This window comes from Lutra lutra, chromosome 9, assembly GCF_902655055.1.
Source record: "Lutra lutra chromosome 9, mLutLut1.2, whole genome shotgun sequence".
Classification (NCBI taxonomy): Eukaryota; Metazoa; Chordata; class Mammalia; order Carnivora; family Mustelidae; genus Lutra; species Lutra lutra.
The window spans coordinates 34,985,439-35,002,854 of NC_062286.1; positions in this window are offsets into that span (position 1 = coordinate 34,985,439).

A 17,416-nucleotide genomic window follows, 5' to 3' on the forward strand; every position below is an offset into this window, starting at 1 on the left:
CTTCTCATTCCTGGGTTCTAAGCAAATATAAGTCCATGCATCTAAGGATGGGACCAGTCGCAAATAGTAACCCGAGACATCAAAAATTCAGTGAAAAGTTGTGACCCTCATGCTGCCAAGTCTGGCAGAACACACATTCTTCCATCGCTTTGCATTGCACTACCGGTTGAGCTCAGGGACTCTGAGTGCCCTGTCCCAAAGCTCAGTAAGTTGAAATACCTTGTGGGCACTATCCATCTTTGCTGCTCACTAACCCACTCTGCTTTAAAAAGCCCTGGCCCTTGGGGCCCCCGGGTGGCTCAGTCGGTTAGGCGTCCAACTGCTGATTTTAGCTACAGTCTTGATCTCAGGATCACGAGTTCAAGCCCCACGTTGGGTTCCACACTGGGTGTGGAGCTTACTTAAAAATAAATAAATAATAACAAAAATGGCAAGCTCTCACTCTGCCGTTAATTCGTGTTTCTAATTGTTTATGGTCCCACCGGCTTATTTTCTCCCCATCGGCAGAAGCAGCGGAGGCTTCAAAAAGTCGGCTTTTTTCACGGAAACGTAGCCTTCCAATGTCTCTGATTTTATATAAATGACTCTAACGACTTCGCCTCCTATGCACAATTACTCAAGTAGAAGGTAAAGCTGCAGCTTTTAATAACCTGCCCTCAGAACCATCCCAACAAATGCACCCCATTCTTAAAGGTAAGAAGCCAGCAGAGAGAGTCACCCCTATCCTATACCAAGGCCCTTGCCTTATTCTCTGCTCCAGGGTGCTTTATGCTCTTATGAAAGCCAAAGGAACACTATCTTCCTTAAATCTCTGCTTGGAGAGGGTCGCTGTGTAATCATTACAGGGGAGGCAAAATTTTACCTCTCCTCTCTTAGAGTTTTCGACTGGGCCTGTGAATTAGGTTGATGTGTCAGATTAACAGAGAAAGGCATATACATTTATTTAAGTTTTATGTGACCCAGGAGCCCTCCTGAGGAAATGAAGACAAGAGAGAAGTGGCAGAACCTAAATGCTTTTGTAGTGGGTTGAGCGAAGAAAGGCAGTTGCAGAAAAGTAACTAACATATATGGGGAGGTGAAAGGAAGATAGGAATTCTTTTGACAAAGTCTGCTTGTACAGAATTCTCTTAGCCTCAGCTTCTGAGAGATGATAACAATGGTACTTAACCTCCTAGTACAGGGAGGGTATCTTCCATGTGGAGGTTCATCTCCTGCTTTAAGGAAGAAAAGGTGGGAGGGTCGGAGCACGCTTCTTGTACTTAATGTTTTTGTAAGTGCTTTTAGCTCAAGATAATCCTTATGCCAAAGTGGCATATTTGGGGGTGGCTTATTCTACTACCCTTCATCGTTAAAAGCAAAAACCTTTTTGGTGCCATTTACGGAATGGCCCTTCTCCTTTATCTCCACCCAACCCTCACTCCCGTGCTACTCTGCTGGATTGTGATGTAAAGGTCCCTTCTCCCCACCACCACTCTGCATCCCTTGCTCCTTACTGTGACTAAGAGCCCTTTCTCTGTGGCACCACAAGCTCAGCTTTCCATAAAAACGTCTTACTGTAACCCTCATTGTCCAGATGAGGAAATGAGGACCCACAACTACTAGGAAGCACTACACCCAGTACCAAAACCCAAAGTCATGTGAGCTCTCTTACCTGCCATGCTGTCTCACCACTGACTCCCTTCTCTGCAAAGTATCACATACCCCCGGAGGAGGGAGGGGCGTGAGGAACAGGGTAGGTTAATCCAGAGACAACATAATGACAGATCTTGAATGGGGGTCATTCTATAAGATAACTGATCTTCAAAAAGTCACTTTCAGGGACACCTGGGATCAAGGACCCACATCAGGCTCCCTGCTCAGCAGAGACCCTGCTTCTCCCTCTGCCTCTGATGCTCCCCCTTCTTGTGCTCATGCTCACGCGCATGCTCTCTGTCAAGCAAACAAATAAAATCTTTAAGAAAAAGTCACTTTTATACCCTGAAATATTTAAGCAGGAGAGGATATGATGTCTGATATTTGCTTCAAAACAATCAAGGCCGGGGCAAGTGGATTGAGGATGTAGATGAAGCAAGATGAGCTGTGAGTTGATAATTATTGAAGCTGAGTATGGGAGTTCCTGACATTAATCTCTCCCTCTTTGTGTTTATTTGAAATTGTCCATAATACAAAAACAAAAATTTTAAACTTTGAGCTTCATTTAAGCTTATTCTTAAATGTTGACAATTATTCCTTCAGACCAGACCTAAATGCACTTTTTCACAATGTCTATCGTAAAGAGGCCCTCTCAATTCTCCAGAATATAAAAAAGCTCAGCACACATTTGACCATGTCTATTAAAACTTTAAATGCAGGGGCACCTGGGTGGCTCAGTGGGTTAAAGCCTCTGCCTTTGACTCAGGTCATGATCCCAGGGTCCTGAGATACAGCCCCACGTTGGGCTTTCTGCTCAGCAGGGAGCCTGCTTCCACCTCTCTCTCTCTGCCTGCCTCTCTGCCTGCTTGTGATCTCTGCCTGTCAAATAAATGAATAAAATCTTCAAAAAAACAAAAAAACTTTAAATACAGGTGTGCCTGGGTGGCTCAGTGGGTTGGACCTCTGCCTTTGGCTCAGGTCATGATCTCAGGGTCCTGGGATCAAGCCCTACATCAGGCTCTCTGCTCAGCAGGGAGCCTGCTTCCTGCTCTCTTTCTGCCTGCCTCACTGCCTACTTGTGATCTCTCTCTGTCAAATAAATAAAATCTTTGAAAAAAAATTTTTAAAAAACCCACAACTTTAAATGCACATACCTAGTAGTCCCGCAATTTAAACATCAGCCATTTATCCTACAAATAAATTCATGTACTTTGTAAAGACGTACATTTAAGGATTGTTGCATTGTTTTCAATAGCAGAAGTCTAGAAACTACCTAAATGTCCACAATTAGGAAACTGGTTATTTAAATAATAGAGCATGTCCATGAACCTAATACTGTTGTTCATACAGGTTCATATAGAACCATTTCTAAGTCAGGGTACCTACCTGGCTCAGTTGGTGGAGCATGCAATTCTTGGTCTCGGGGTTGTGAGTTCAAACCCCACGTTGGGTGTACAGATTACTTAAAAATATTTTTTTAGGGGTGCCTGGGTGGCTCAGTGGGTTAAGCCGCTGCCTTCGGCTCAGGTCATGATCTCAGGGTCCTGGGATCGAGCCCCGCATCCGGCTCTCTGCTCAGCAGGGAGCCTACTTCCTCCTCTCTCTCTACCTGCCTCTCTGCCTGCTTGTGATCTCTCTCTGTCAAATAAATAAATAAAATCTTTAAAAAATATATATATATATATTTTTTTAGGGGTGCCTGGGTGGCTCAGTGGGTTGGGCCTCTGCCTTCGGCTCGGGTCATGGTCTCGGGGTCCTGGATCGAGCCCCGCATCGGGCTCTCTGCTCGGCGGGGAGCCTGCTTCCTCCTCTCTCTCTGCCTGTCTCTCTGCCTACTTGTGATCTCTGTCAAGTAAATAAATAAAATCTTTAAAAAAAAAATATATATATATATATATATATTTTTTTTTTTTTTTAAGTTACTAATGGGGCATCTGGGTGGTTCAGTCGTTAAGCATCTGCCTTTGGCTCAGGTCATAATCCTGGGGTCCTGGCATCGCCACATCGGGCTCCCTGCTCAGTGGGAAGCCTGCTTCTCCCTCTCCCATTCCCCCTGCTCATGTTCCCTCTCTCTGTGTGTCTCTTTGTCTGCCAAATAAATAAATAAATGAAATCTTAAACAAAACAAAACAAAACAAAAGTTACTAAGTCAAATTGCTAAACAAAGTCTAGGTACTACACTATGAGTTAAATTATTCCTACTTTATACTTAAGATACATGTATATAAATACGGATAAATGATAAGGCTTCTGAAAAGATACATAAAATAAAGTTATAGGTGATTCTTCCCTGCTCAAGGAACTGGGAGAGTAAATGGTTAGAGTAAATATGAGACCTACTTGTTACTGGTTGTAAACCTTTTGTCTTTTTTTTTTTTTTTTAATGGAGTTCAAGGATTATGTTTGCAGTTTTTAAAAAACTAGTTTCTTTTTTTTAGTCATTAAGTAGCTGCCTTCAGCTCAGGTCATGATCCAGGGTCCTAGGATAGAGCCCCACATCAGGCAGGGCAGGAAGCCTGCTTCTCCCTCTCCCACTCCCCCTGTTTATATCCCCTCTCTCAGCTGTTTCTCTCTCTCTCTCTCCCCCTCTCTCTCTCCCTCTCTCTCTCTGTTAAATAAATAAATAAAATATTTTTTAAAAAATATTTTTTTAAAAAGTTAAAAAAAAGAAGAAAATCTCAGCACATATCCTCTTATCAAATTCTCTTTTCCCTCAGGCCAGTTCTTGCTGTGTCTTCCCTCCTCTGCTCAGTTACATCTGGGGCCAGGAACTTGCCGCTCCCTCTGCCTGGAACATTCTGACCCAGAGCATTATGTGGTTGATTTGTTCTTTCTCAGGTCTCAGTTCAAAGGTCATTTCCTTGAAGAGGCCTTCCCTGACCACCCATGCTAGCCTATCAACCTACTTTCTTATTCCCTTATCACTGTAAAAAAATCATCTTGTTCATTCACCTGTTACTTGTTCATCATCTGTTTCCCCACCAGACTGTGCTCACTCCCTCTGAGAACGGGGACCCTGGCACTGGTTCACAGCAATGTCCCCAGCATCTAGGAGAGTACTAGGCTCCTTGCTGAAGCTCAGTAACTATTGAGTGAGGAAATTAATGACTATTACTGCTGATTAAAAAATAGTATTCTAAATAGAGTACTGAATTGGCAGTATCCGTATATAAGTAACAGTGAAGTTAGAAATGACCAACGTGAGGGGTGTCTGGGTGGCTCAGTCGTTAAACATCTGCCTTCGGCTCAGGTCATAATCCCAGAGTCCTGGGATTGAGCCCCTCACTGGACTCCCTCTTTGGTGGGAAGCCTGCTTCTCCCTCTCTCTCCCACTCCCCCTGCTTGTGTTCCCTCTCTCCCTGTCTCTCTCCCTGTCAAATAAATAAATAAAATCTTTAAAAAAAAAATGACCAACTTGAAAAACCCAGGCTCTTTCTGAAAAACCACTTCAATTTTGTTAAATGGTTGGCATACTGGCAGAGAAGATCTTGGCATGGTTTTCCCTGGATGTACAGTGTATGCCAGCTTCCTAGCATTAAAAACACTGCAGAAGTCCTACTCATTTAGCAGGCCCCAACCATGGGTCAGCCCCAGAGTCCCATCTTAGCAGGTGCTTTTGTTAGGAAAATTCCTGGAATTGGCTTTACTTGTGTCCCGATGCCATCATCTACCTATATCTGTCCCTGGAGGAAGGAGATATTGTGGAAGTAGACCACAGGCTTCAAGGGAAAAAATAAATAAATAAATAAATAAATAAATACTGGCCATGATTGAATTAAACACTTCAAAACTATTACCAGAAAAATAAATAAAACTATCCAGAAGGGACTGAATGTGGATGTGGATCCAGGAGGTTCTGTGTGTCTTGACTCAGGGAACTATAGAAAATATGGGGAGAAATGTAAAAAGCTGTTGCCCTCATGGTAGACTGACATCTCAGAGACCTTACTGCCGGACTGGGTGTTCCAGTATGAGCTAGAGAAGGTTGCCAGCAAAGCACGCTTTGAGCCCAGACAGGAAGGAAGTGGGAGAGCCAAGCAGAGAAAGAGGGATTCCCCCCTTACCACATCACAGGGCAGATTCAAACAGCCCAAGAAAGGATTCTACACACAAGAAAAATCAAAGACATTTTCAAAATGAATGGAAGTTCCCCACTGTGTTCTATCCATTCTGCAAAGAAGAGGGCTGCCTTTATCAACATTAATGAACAAAAACTAACTAGTTTAAGAGTCTGCTTTGAAAAACACCTGCTGTCCTTACCCTTCTGTCCCCGTAACAATCTTATTTCCCTGCCCCACAACCCCAGCCCTCCTCCCCCTTATGCCCAGTGCTATTATTTCTGTCTCAGAGAAAAGATTGGGGCTGGGGTTGACTGAAACAAAGCGTATGGTATTCCTGGAAATGATCTTCTCATTGTAGATGCAACCAAAATAGCATTGACTCTACATTTAATAATTGATACCCTCTTCAACGGCAATTGCATTTTTCTCTAAGGTACAGGATTTAAAATAGGGGCTATTTTTTCTCCAGTTCTTACCTGGAGATAGAAATCATCCAGTTCTGGTTTGTGTGATCCTGTACCCTTCTATGGCAAAACCCCAGCCTCGGTTTTCCCTAAGACACGTTTTCCCAGGTTAGCAAAAAGGATGCTTTTAGTGGAAAGCTGGGAAATACAGCAATCTGGAAGATTTACAGTTTTTAAAGGAGGCTTAGAGCAGATGCAATTAGGTTGCTATAAGCCTGTCCAAGGCCTGGGTCAGAGAACAGAGGCTATGGCTCAGCAAAAAATGCTAAAATGTATTGCCGGCTGTAACGCCATGTGGCCAAGTGACATCAGATCCTATCTTCAGATAGGCTCTTCCTATGCCTGCAAGGGACCTTGCCCTCTGCTTAACATTTGCTAGTACTTTCAGTCTTCCGAGGAGGATTTTTCCTTTCTAGAGGAAAGTAATCACAAATAAAAATCCTCGGAGGAAAGGAACACTGAGAAGCTTTTTATACCCGTCCACTAGCTTCTATTGTGATGGATGAAACTGCAGGAACAATTAGAGTAAATGTCAGTGTAAATCTCCAAAGAAAGAAGAAAATAGGCTTACCAAGTTTCATTGGACAATGCCAAGGTATTATCTTCTCTAGATGTAGTGCATATTTAACTTAGTGTCAAGGGATTATGAGCAAACGCTCAATGACTATCCCAGTGGTCTATCTCGACAGTGACAGATTCTTACAGAAAGGGAGAAAATGCGAATATAACTTCCACTGAATCAGCATTCCTCAGGGCTTTCAATTTAGAGTTCACTGTGATTTCTCCCTAGTAACGAAGTCGAGAGTGATATTTATATACTATATAGATTAAATATTGCTGAGATATCACCTTGCTTCTAGGACCCTCAAGGAAACCAGTCTGAACGGTGCCACTCAGTTGATTGTCCCAAAGTGTGAAAATGCAAGGTACATGAGTAACGTTGCCACTTCATTTGATTCAGTCACTATGGGATCCTCTAGAGGAATGTTCACTCTGACCTGACTTCTAACTGGCTAAGTAATCAACTAGGCACATAGGAAAGGCTGCTGTCTCCTGTTACCCTCTCAGGGGGCAGGCAGCCCATTTTATCTCAGCCTTAACAAGTACCATGTTAGATGTTTAAGTGTTTTTATTTTTTTATTTTTATTTATTTTTTTAAAGATTTTATTTATTTATCTGACACAGAGAGAGATCACAAGTAGGCAGAGAGGGGGAAGCAGGCTCCCTGCTGAGCAGAGAGCCCAATATGGGGCTCGACCCCAGGACCCTGGGATCATGACCTGAGCCGAAGGCAGAGACTTAACCCACTGAGCCACCCTGGCGCCCCTTAAGGTGTTTTTAGATGTTAAACTGTAGTGATGTATATGGCAAAAACCAATTTAGGTCAGAGGGATTTTAAGGACAAAATGAGAACTACTTGGAATACAGGTCCCTGTACAGAATTTGACTGAGAAAGGATTTTGCAGTCGTTGAGCTTCAGTAGGTCAATCTTCTTGGTTTAATAGGCATCCTTACAACTGAACATTTCAGGGGCGCCTGGCTGATTCAGCCAGTTAAGCATCTGCCTTGCGCTCGGGTGATGATTCCAGGGTCCTGGGATCAAGCCCTACATCAGGCTTTCTGCTCCGTGGGGAGCCTGCTACTCCCCCTGCTTCTGCTCTCTCTCTCTCTCAAATTAATAAATAAAATCTTAAAAACAAAACAAAACTGAACATTTCCAAGGCTAAGAAAAGAAACTTTCTGAGGGCCACTAGAGAGAAAAAGCAGTGACCACATACTGTAAAAGGGATGGGTTCTACGTTAAGGAGGCAGTAGCTTCCAGATATCACCTAGGCAAAGGTAACACTACACCTAAAGCTATCAAGGAATTCAGCTCCATGAAAGAGTATAACTAGACTTGTAAGGACCGTCAGGAATAGTCTTTGGATAGCTTTATTGGACAGAGAAAAGAGTAGAACTTTCAGGGCAAATAAAGAGAGACCACCCACCCTACGCCCCCCCCCCCCCCCATAAAAGAAGGAAAAGAAGAGAAAGCAGGACACAGGAAGGTCATTAAAACATTTGGAAAGTTAGGCCTACCTGACTTGAAGCCCAGACCATGAGCACTGGAATCAGTAAGCTGGGAATCGGGGAGAATCTGAGAGGGCCAGAGAAGTGCCAAGACAACCAGGCTTCCCAAGCTGGTCTGAGAGGCAAATGGGAGCTCATTTCCAGGAAGGCCAGGGAAAGATCTTAGACGCCCATCAGACCAGCCGTGCAGGCCTCCCTCCTTCCCCTCAGGCTGACTGATAGCAGTGAGGGTTTGAAGAATCCCAGGTCTACAATAAAGAAAGTTGGACAAATCGTGGTTATCTCAGGACAAGAAAATTGTGCTGTTAGCTCACCATTTTTTGTGCTGTTTGTAAAAAGTCTGTGCTTTCACATTTTCATTTATACATGCGTATGTGTGTTTATTTTGAAAGCTCTTTCTGAAGAAGCTCGGTTTGTGTTTGTTAAACTGAAGGGAAAGGGATTTTTGGCCATATTTGAGTTTCAGGGTAGTAGCCACAGAGACAAATTATTAAAAAAAAAAAACAAAACATAAATATTGCTCCATCTTTCTTTGATCCAGGTTTTTTTTTTAAGATTTTATTTATTTATTTGACAGAGAGAGATCACAAGTAGACAGAGAGGCAGACAGAGAGAGAGAGAGAGGGAAGCAGGCTCCCCGCTGAGCAGAGAGCCCGATGTGGGACTCGATCCCAGGACCCTGAGATCATGACCTGAGCCGAAGGCAGCGGCTTAACCCACTGAGCCACCCAGGTGTCCCTGATCCAGGTTTTTTTAAAAAGTATTTTTATTTTAAAAATTTAAAATTTTTAAAGTATTTTTTAAAATATTTTTATTTCTTTATTTGACAGACTGATCACAAGTAGGCAGAGGCAGGCAGAGAGAGAGGAAGGGAAGCAGGCTCCTGCTGAGCAGAGAGCTTGATGTGGGGCTCAATCCCAGGACCCTAGGATCATGACCTGAGCCAAAGGCAGAGGCTTTAACCCACTGAGCCACTCAGGCACCCCATGATCCAGGATTTTTATGAAGCTCAAAAAATGGACATGTGTTTATGAAACTCAAGCCTTTTCTGGCTTAGGGTCCCAACTCAACCAAGCTCCCTCTCTCCTTCCCCAACAGTGGTTTTACAGAATTCTAATTTTTACAGGCTTACAAACTCAAGGCAAATATTATAGTTTTACTTTGCAAAATGGCAATCAATACCCTTACATTAGGAAGGAAATGGCTGCAGGAGCTTAAGTCTGGACTTGAAACAGTAAATGTGACTGAAGAATCTAGTGATGGAAACCCATGGACATCAGTCCAAACAAAGACCATGGAAGCACCTTTAAATGTAGAGAGAAAGCAAAAGAGAGAATTAATATCAAAGTATACAAAGAAACTAGGGAGCCATAATGGAAACCAAAGTAGGCCTTTGCAAAAGTACAGCACACTTTATCTTAGGTGAGGAAATAATAAAAGTTGAAAATACGGTTGAGTTGAGCACACCCAGCGCCCAGATCTTGGTTTCTAATACCATTCTCCGGTAAAAGGAACCAAGGCTCCTTGGAGGAATGGCTGAGTCTAGGACCAGGCAAGAAATATACACAATGAACCTAGAGTATCTTGTAGCATCACCAAGTTAGGAAGTGCTAACAAAACGAAACCACTGCCATGAGGGCAGTGTGTCAAATCTACAGAAAAGTCAACTAAAAGGCTTTCCAGTGGTGAACACTGGAACAATTTGAACAAAATGGTGAACCTCACCACTGATACCATGTTAATAGCAAGTACCTTTTGATATGAGGTGATGAGAATGGCACTTTACCTCTCTGGTCTTTTCCCCCACATCTTCCCCAACCTGGCTCTTCTTCTGCCTGGCCTTTCTACTCTAACATCCCAGCTTCCTAGCTCTGGCCTCAAGTCCATGTCTTTGATAAACACTGCTCCTCCGTCCTGGCATCTCCTGGAACTGACAAACCTCTTAGTGGCATCATATCTCTGAGAGTTCCTCTGGTAAGCAGCCCATAAGATGACCCCCAGTGGTATCTCGGGTAATCACCTCCCTTTGAGTTTTGACTGGACCTAGTGAGCCACTTCTAATAAATAAAACACAGCCAAGGTGAAACAATGCCATTTTCAAGATCAGGTTCCAAAAAGACTACAGCTTCCATCTGGGACATTGTCTCTTGCTCTCTCGTTTGCTCAATCTGAGGGAAGCCAGCTACCATGTCATGAGCTGCTCTACAGAGAGGCCCATATGGCAAGGAGAAGATGTCTCTGTTCAACAAATAGTCAGAGAGGACCCAAGGCCTGCCCACAGCCATGTGAGTGAACTCAGAGGCAGATCCTATCCCTGAGCCTTGGGGTGGCTGTAGCCCCAGCCAGCAAACTGACAGCAGCCATGTAAGAGATCCTGAACCAGAGCCACCCAGTGAAGCTGTGCCCAGATTCCTAACAACAGAAACGGAGCTAATAAATGCTGTTTTATCTTGCTGAGATTTCGGGTAATTTGTTACACAGCAGTTAGTAACCAATAAACCTCCTGAACCCTTGTACCACCTCTGTGGGTAACTCAAGCTGGGTGAGCCCAATGTCCCACTTGGAAACCAGGTATCATCACGCAGGGCCATGAATGAGAGTTCAAAAGGAATGAATGGTGCTCAAGAGTAGGCAGAACCCTTTCCTTCTCGTTAATTCAAGCCAGTTTGGGAGTCCCTTTGTCCGATTGGCTAATCTAAGCTGGCTAGTTGCCAGATAATTGTATCCGATGCCTTCTAAAACAGCTGAGTCAAGCTGTCCAAGTTCTCACACAAATAGCTAATTTCCTAATCTTTCCAGCTGTGTGACAAAGGCTGACTGAGCAGTCTTCCTAATTTTAAAACCTACTTGGGAGACAGAGAGACAGTTAATAGCCAGCCTCCCTTCTTCACTTCGACAAGCAAGATCATGAAGGGTCACTCACTGAAGAATATAAAATATCTGTGTCTCCTGTTTGTGTCAGAGCACAGTGGCATCTCCAGGAAGGTTGGGACAGGTAAGTTGTGGCTCTTGGTATGAAGTTTGCAGTGGAATAATGTTTTTTTCCACCCACTTTCTTTCTTTCTTTCTTTTTAAAAAAAAATTTCATTTATTTACTTGAGAGAGAGAGAGAGCATGAGAGGGGGAAGGTCAGAAGGGAAAGCAGACTCCCCACTGAGCAGGGAGTCAGATGCAGGACTTGATCCCAGGACTCCAAGATTATGACTGGAGCCAAAGGCAGTCACCCAACCAACTGAGCCACTCAGGAACCCCACTCCACCCACTTTCAAGAGAAGTGGTCAGCCTCTTGGAATAGGACATCTAGGCAAACTACTTAGCAATACTGGAGGCCGCATACTTCTGGCTCAGAGAAGGGCAAGAAGCCAAGGTGTGGTCTTAGTGGTGGAATGGAGATTGGACTGAACTTCTGCTCATCCCTCGGGTCCAAGCACAGGCAGGACAAGGCAGAAGATCCGGATTCTCCAGAAGCACATATTCCCACACTTACAGTGGGGGTTCATCAGACCCTCAAGGTACTTGCCAGACTCTCCTGGGAAATTTGTAAAGCATGAAAATAACAAGTTGGGACCCTGCCAAGATTACAACTGCCTAGTGTGTGTTCCAAGCTATATGCATTTTTGAAAGCACCTCCAAGGCTCAGCGACTTTGAAGAGCCCACCCTATTGCTTAGTGGCTACACCTGCCCAGCTAGGCTCCAGCACCTAACAAACAGAAGCTTCTAAGACTTCCTAAAAGGGGATATGGTCAGGCATTTGAATGATAATTCATGGGACAATTTTCCCTTTTCTGGAAATGTCCAAAACCCTGGGCTGGCACCCAGGGGTCTTGTCTGTGTTTTTCCTCCCCATTCCTGGCTGGGGCTGACTGATAGGAGATGACAGCTGGGCCAGCCTGGGACAGCCACATTCTGTTGTCTGTCGATCTGGAGCATTCAATGAATCAATAACAACCAAGCCCGAGGGTTTTGGGAGCTGAATCCAGAGTATTGCCCTACAGAAAATGTCCATGAACCAGCTGCTGAGTTCCCTGTAGCTGTGCTAGTTCCTGTTCTTCCTGAGACTTAATACTTAACTCCTTTCTGTAAATTCTAGGGAGTCACCCAGAGAAGCTTCCCGCTAAGCTCTCAATAGTATTTTCTTATAACTAAAAGAAACTTGACAAACACAACCACATGTATTTATTGGCAACATATGTGTAGGTACTGTGCTAGGTTCTGGGGATTTAAAATGCAAAGTGAATTTTTTTTTAAGATTTTATTTTTATGTAATCCCTACACCCAACATGGTCCTCAAACTCACAACTCCGAGATTAAGAGTTGCATGCTGTACCAACTGAGCCAGCCAGATGCCCCACAAAGATGAATTTTTAATAGGTCTTTATACTCAAAGGATTCATAGTTCAATCTCTAGTCCTTGAACTTGGCTTCAAATTTCTAAATGTGGGCTGACACGAGGTCTCTTCCTACCTCCCCACTGCTAGAATCTGGACAAGGTGATGGCCCAGCTTCAGCCAGGGAAATAAGACTGTAGGAGATGGAGGAGCCACAAGAAGAAGGAACCTAGCCCATTAATAACCTCAAGACACAAAGTATTGACCTAGACACTCCTCTCAGACATTATTCAAAAGAGAAACCAGCTTCTTTGTTCTTTAAGTCATTGAATTTGGGGATTCTCTTCAGAAAAGTAACTCAGAAACCTCCTCTCCCCACAAGGAATACAATCAACTCTCTAGAAACAGAGGCACTGTGTTGTGGCCTGAGATGGCCATCCCAGACTATCTCTTCAGCCAGGGCATGCTGACTCGAGCAAAGGTGACCATGGTCCTAGGCTTGAAGCTTTTCAAGCCATCTAACACTCAAAACAGTTCCTGGGGTTTGCGGGTCATTCCTCTAGTCTGATTCCGCTTTCCTTACAAATCCCCTTTGGTTGGCCTCCTGAAAAAAATCTTTGTATTCACCTGAAATGGTTGCAGCCCTTGTCTTGGAAAGTTTATGACCCTCTTCATCCCTGTGTCTCTCTTCACATACCCCGATCTAGATTTATGCTAGAGATAGATGTCTCCAGTCTTTGGGTGGTGCTATCTTGTCTCAGTATCCAGAAGCACTAGGCCCTAAACACTTGTACTTGGGGGGTACCTGGGTGGCTCCATCGGTGAAGCCTCTGACTCTTGATTTCAGTTCAGGTCATGATCTTGGGGTTATGAAATCAAACCCTGTGTCAGGTTTCACGTTAAGCACAGAGTCTGCTTCTCCCTCCCCTTCTCCTCTGCTCCCTCTCTCTCTTTCTCTCAAATAAATAAATAAAATCTTTAAAAAAAAAAAACCCACAACTTGTGTTTGGGCATGGGTAAAAGACAGAAATAAAACTGTCTGGTTATTTTAAAAAAAGGTTCCTGCGGTAAGGCCTCCACCTTCCAGGCCTGAAAGCCAACTTGTGGGGAGCCAATACTATATGACATCATTCTGAGTTACCAAAGCCTGAAGTACCTGTGGGTCTCTTGAAGGTGAAGCATCATGGCTTCATCTAGTCCTATTACTTTTTTTTTTTTTTAAGGTTTTATTTATCTGAGAGAGAAAGAGAGAGAATGGACAGGGGGAAGGGTAGAAGGAGAAGCAGATTCCCTGCTAAGCAGGGAGCCTGACATGCAACTCGATCCCAGGACCCTGAGATCATGACCTGAGCTGAAGGCAGGTGGTTAACGACAGAGCCACCCAGGTGCCCCATCTAGTTCTATTACTAAAGCACTTCAATTCCAACCTCTCTTTTGCCACAGAGAAAGAACTGGATGTCACAGCTCTCCCAGGGAGTCAGAGTACTCAGGGACTCCAATGCCACCTAAAGTCCATAGCCAGATAACCCCATCTAGACCTAGGAATCATTGCCCAGAACCAACATGAACACCAATCAGCTATCCAGGAGCTTTGTCACCCAGACACAGTCCCAGGGAAAGGCAGGTGCAGAGGTGGCTGCCTGCCTTTGAAGCTGGTTGTTTGCCCTCTCCTTGTATTTTTCAAATACTCCCTAAGACACAATTCTTGTTGAAGGTGAACCAACAGGCACCTGGTTATGCTCATTGTGGAGCCTCGTTAAAACTGCATTGATTAAGTAAATGATTGCAGGTGGCTGTTTTTTAAAAAAAATCTTGGGGCTCTTGGCTGGCTCAGTTTGTAGAGCATGTGACTCTTGATCTCTGGGTCAAGAGTTCAAGCCCCACATTGAGCATAGACCTTACTTAAAAAAAATCTTGGGTGAGGTCGCAATTCATGGCTTTGCCTGTGCCTCTCACTTCCCTAGGCCTCCAGGGTAGCGCCAAGATGATTAATGCCTTCTTTGGGACTTCTCTTGGCCCTGCCAACATTCACTGCGCTCTGCCATGCGAGCCCAGACAAATGACAGGCACCCTGAGGGCAGCTGCATTCACCCTCATCTCTGGGCCCCTTGGAAGATGTGCGCTGTTTCCGAACTCCCCCTATGTCTGGGCCACGATTTATTTTGTTATTCTTCCATTCAACATTTATTGAGAAATTCCTGTGCGATAGGCATTGTTCTATTATCTGAGAGTACAGCAGCGAACAAAATGAAGTCTCTATGGTTTAGGAGCTTATGTTCTAATGGAGAAATGGAAATGATCCATAAAAAGTAAATCCAGGAGCCACTAACTGACTCAGTCAGTAGAACAAGTGACTCTTGATCTCAGGATTGTGAGTTCAAGCCCTACATTGGGCATGGAGCCTACTTAAAAAAAAAAAAAAAAGTAAATACAAACATTCTATACCTGACCAGTACTCCCCAAAACTGTGAAATAACGTTTAATGATATATTTTTTAAAGAAGGTATATAGGGTCACATGAATGGCTCAGTCAATGAAGCATCAGTGACCTTCGGCTCAGGTCACGATCCCAGCCTCCTGGGATTGAGTCCCGTACCGGACTCCCTGCTCAGCAACAAGCCTGCACCTCCCTCTCCCAATCCCCCTGCTTGTGTTCCCTCTCTCCCTGTGTCTCTCTCTCTGTCAAATAAATAAATAAAATCTTAATAAATAAATAAATAAATAAATAAACAAACAAATAAAGTAGGTATATAATAGGGGCACCGGGGTGGCTCAGTCAATTAAGCATCTGCCTTCTGCTCAGGTCATGATCCCAGGGTCCATCAGGGAGTGCGTTTCTCCCTTTCCCTCTGCCCCTCCCCCCATCCGTACTCCCCTAAATAAATAAATAAATAAATAAATAAATAAACTTTTTTAAAAGTTAAAAATGGGGCACCGGGGTGGCTCAGTCGTTTGGGCACCTGCCTTCTGCTTGGGTCATGATCCCAGGGTCCTAGGATCAAGTCTCACATCGGACTCCTTGCTTGGTGAGAGTCCTGCTTCTCCCTCTGCTTGCTGCTCCCACTGCTTGTGTACTTTTTTGCTCTCTCTCTCTCTCTGACAAAAAAAAAAAGATAAATAAAAAGTTAAAAAAAAAAAGTAGGTATAATATAATATGTTGGGTGAAAAATGCTATGAAGAAAAAGCAGGGTTGGAGCGCTCTCTATTCAGCAGAGACCTTAGTGAAGGAAAGGGGTTAGGTGTGAGGATTTTGAAGAGGGAAAGAGAAGTGCAAAGGCCCTGAGGCAGCAACATGCTAAGTGTGTTGGAGGAATACTAAGGAGGCCTGCATGGCTTTGTCTCCTGTTAGTCATTCCCCTTCCTTCCTTCTTCTCTCTTTCCCTCCCTTTCTTCCTTCCTTCTCTTTTTTTACTAAAAAATTATGTTGAATGTTCATTCATAGAAGAACAGCTGGATGTGATCCTGAGAATATGTTCGTATGCAGCTATGAGCCCCTTAAGGCATAAGTCCTCTTGACCTCTGTGGTGTTACAAATAGACAAAGATAATACAGGCTTGAAGAGCCCAGGGAAGCCATGTTGACTCAGGCTTCAGTATTCTTAAATATTTCAAACCATTTTTCTCTTTGTTTCTTCCTTCCTTTCTTTTCTTTTTCTTTCTTCCTTTCTTTCTTTCTCTTTCTTTCTTTCTTTTTTTAGAGAGAGATCAGGGAGATAAGGGGGAGGAGCACGGGAGAGGAAGAAAGAAAATCTTTTTTTTATTTTATTTTATTTATTTATTTGACAAAGAAAGAGAGATCACAAGTAGGCAGAGAGGCAAGCAGAGAGAGAGGAGGAAGCAGGCTCCCCGTGGAGCAGAAAGCCCGATGCGGGGCTTGATCCCAGGACCCTGAGATCATGACCTGAGCCGAAGGCAGAGGCTTTAACCCACTGAGCCACCCAGGTGCCCCAGAAGAAAGAAAATCTTAAGCAGGCTCCACACCCAGCACAGAGTCCAATGCAGGGTTTGATCTCATAACCCTGAGATCATAACCTGAGCTAAAGTCAAAAGAGTCAGACGCTTAACCGACAGGGCCAGCCAGCCACTCCAGCCCTCAGTTTTCTTTTTCACTAAAAAACAAAAACAAAAACAAAAAAACTATACACACACACACACACACACACACACACAGTTTCTTAATAAAATAAATAAATAAATAAATAAATAAAAATGTCAGAATTCTTCCATAGAGTCCCAGGACTTCTTTGCTTGTTAGGGCATGTTCTCAGCCAAAGTTCATTATGCCCAGATTCCATCACTACATGTTAAAGATTCATTCTTGGGGTGCCTGGGTGGCTCAGTGGGTTAATCCTCTGCCTTTGGCTCAGGTCATGATCTCAGGGTCCTGGGATTGGGCCCCACATTAGGCTCTCTGCTCAGCAGGGACCCTGCTTCCCCCCCCCCCTTCTTGCCTCTCTGCCTACTTGTGATATCTCTCTCTGTCAAATAAATAAAAATCTTTCAAAATAAATAAATAAAGATTCATTCTTCCACGAGATCTCTCCTTGACCTCATGACTTTCCAGGCAGCACATATCTTTGAAGTGAGCCAAGGAAATTACCTATTTCTCTTATAAAAGGAGCTTAGTTTTATAAGATAGACCTGGTCATTTGAATCCTGGCTTTATCACTGACTAGCTGTGTGATCTTAGGAAGATCACCTACCCTCTCTGAGCATCAGTTTTTTTTTAAATCATCTCAGTCATTTTCAGGTTTTAGGTTTGTTTTTTTTTTTTTTAAGTAGTGGAGCCATCTAAAAAATGAATTATTAGGCAAAACCTTAATATATGAATAAATAAAAGAGGCTCTGTTCAGGTTGAGGG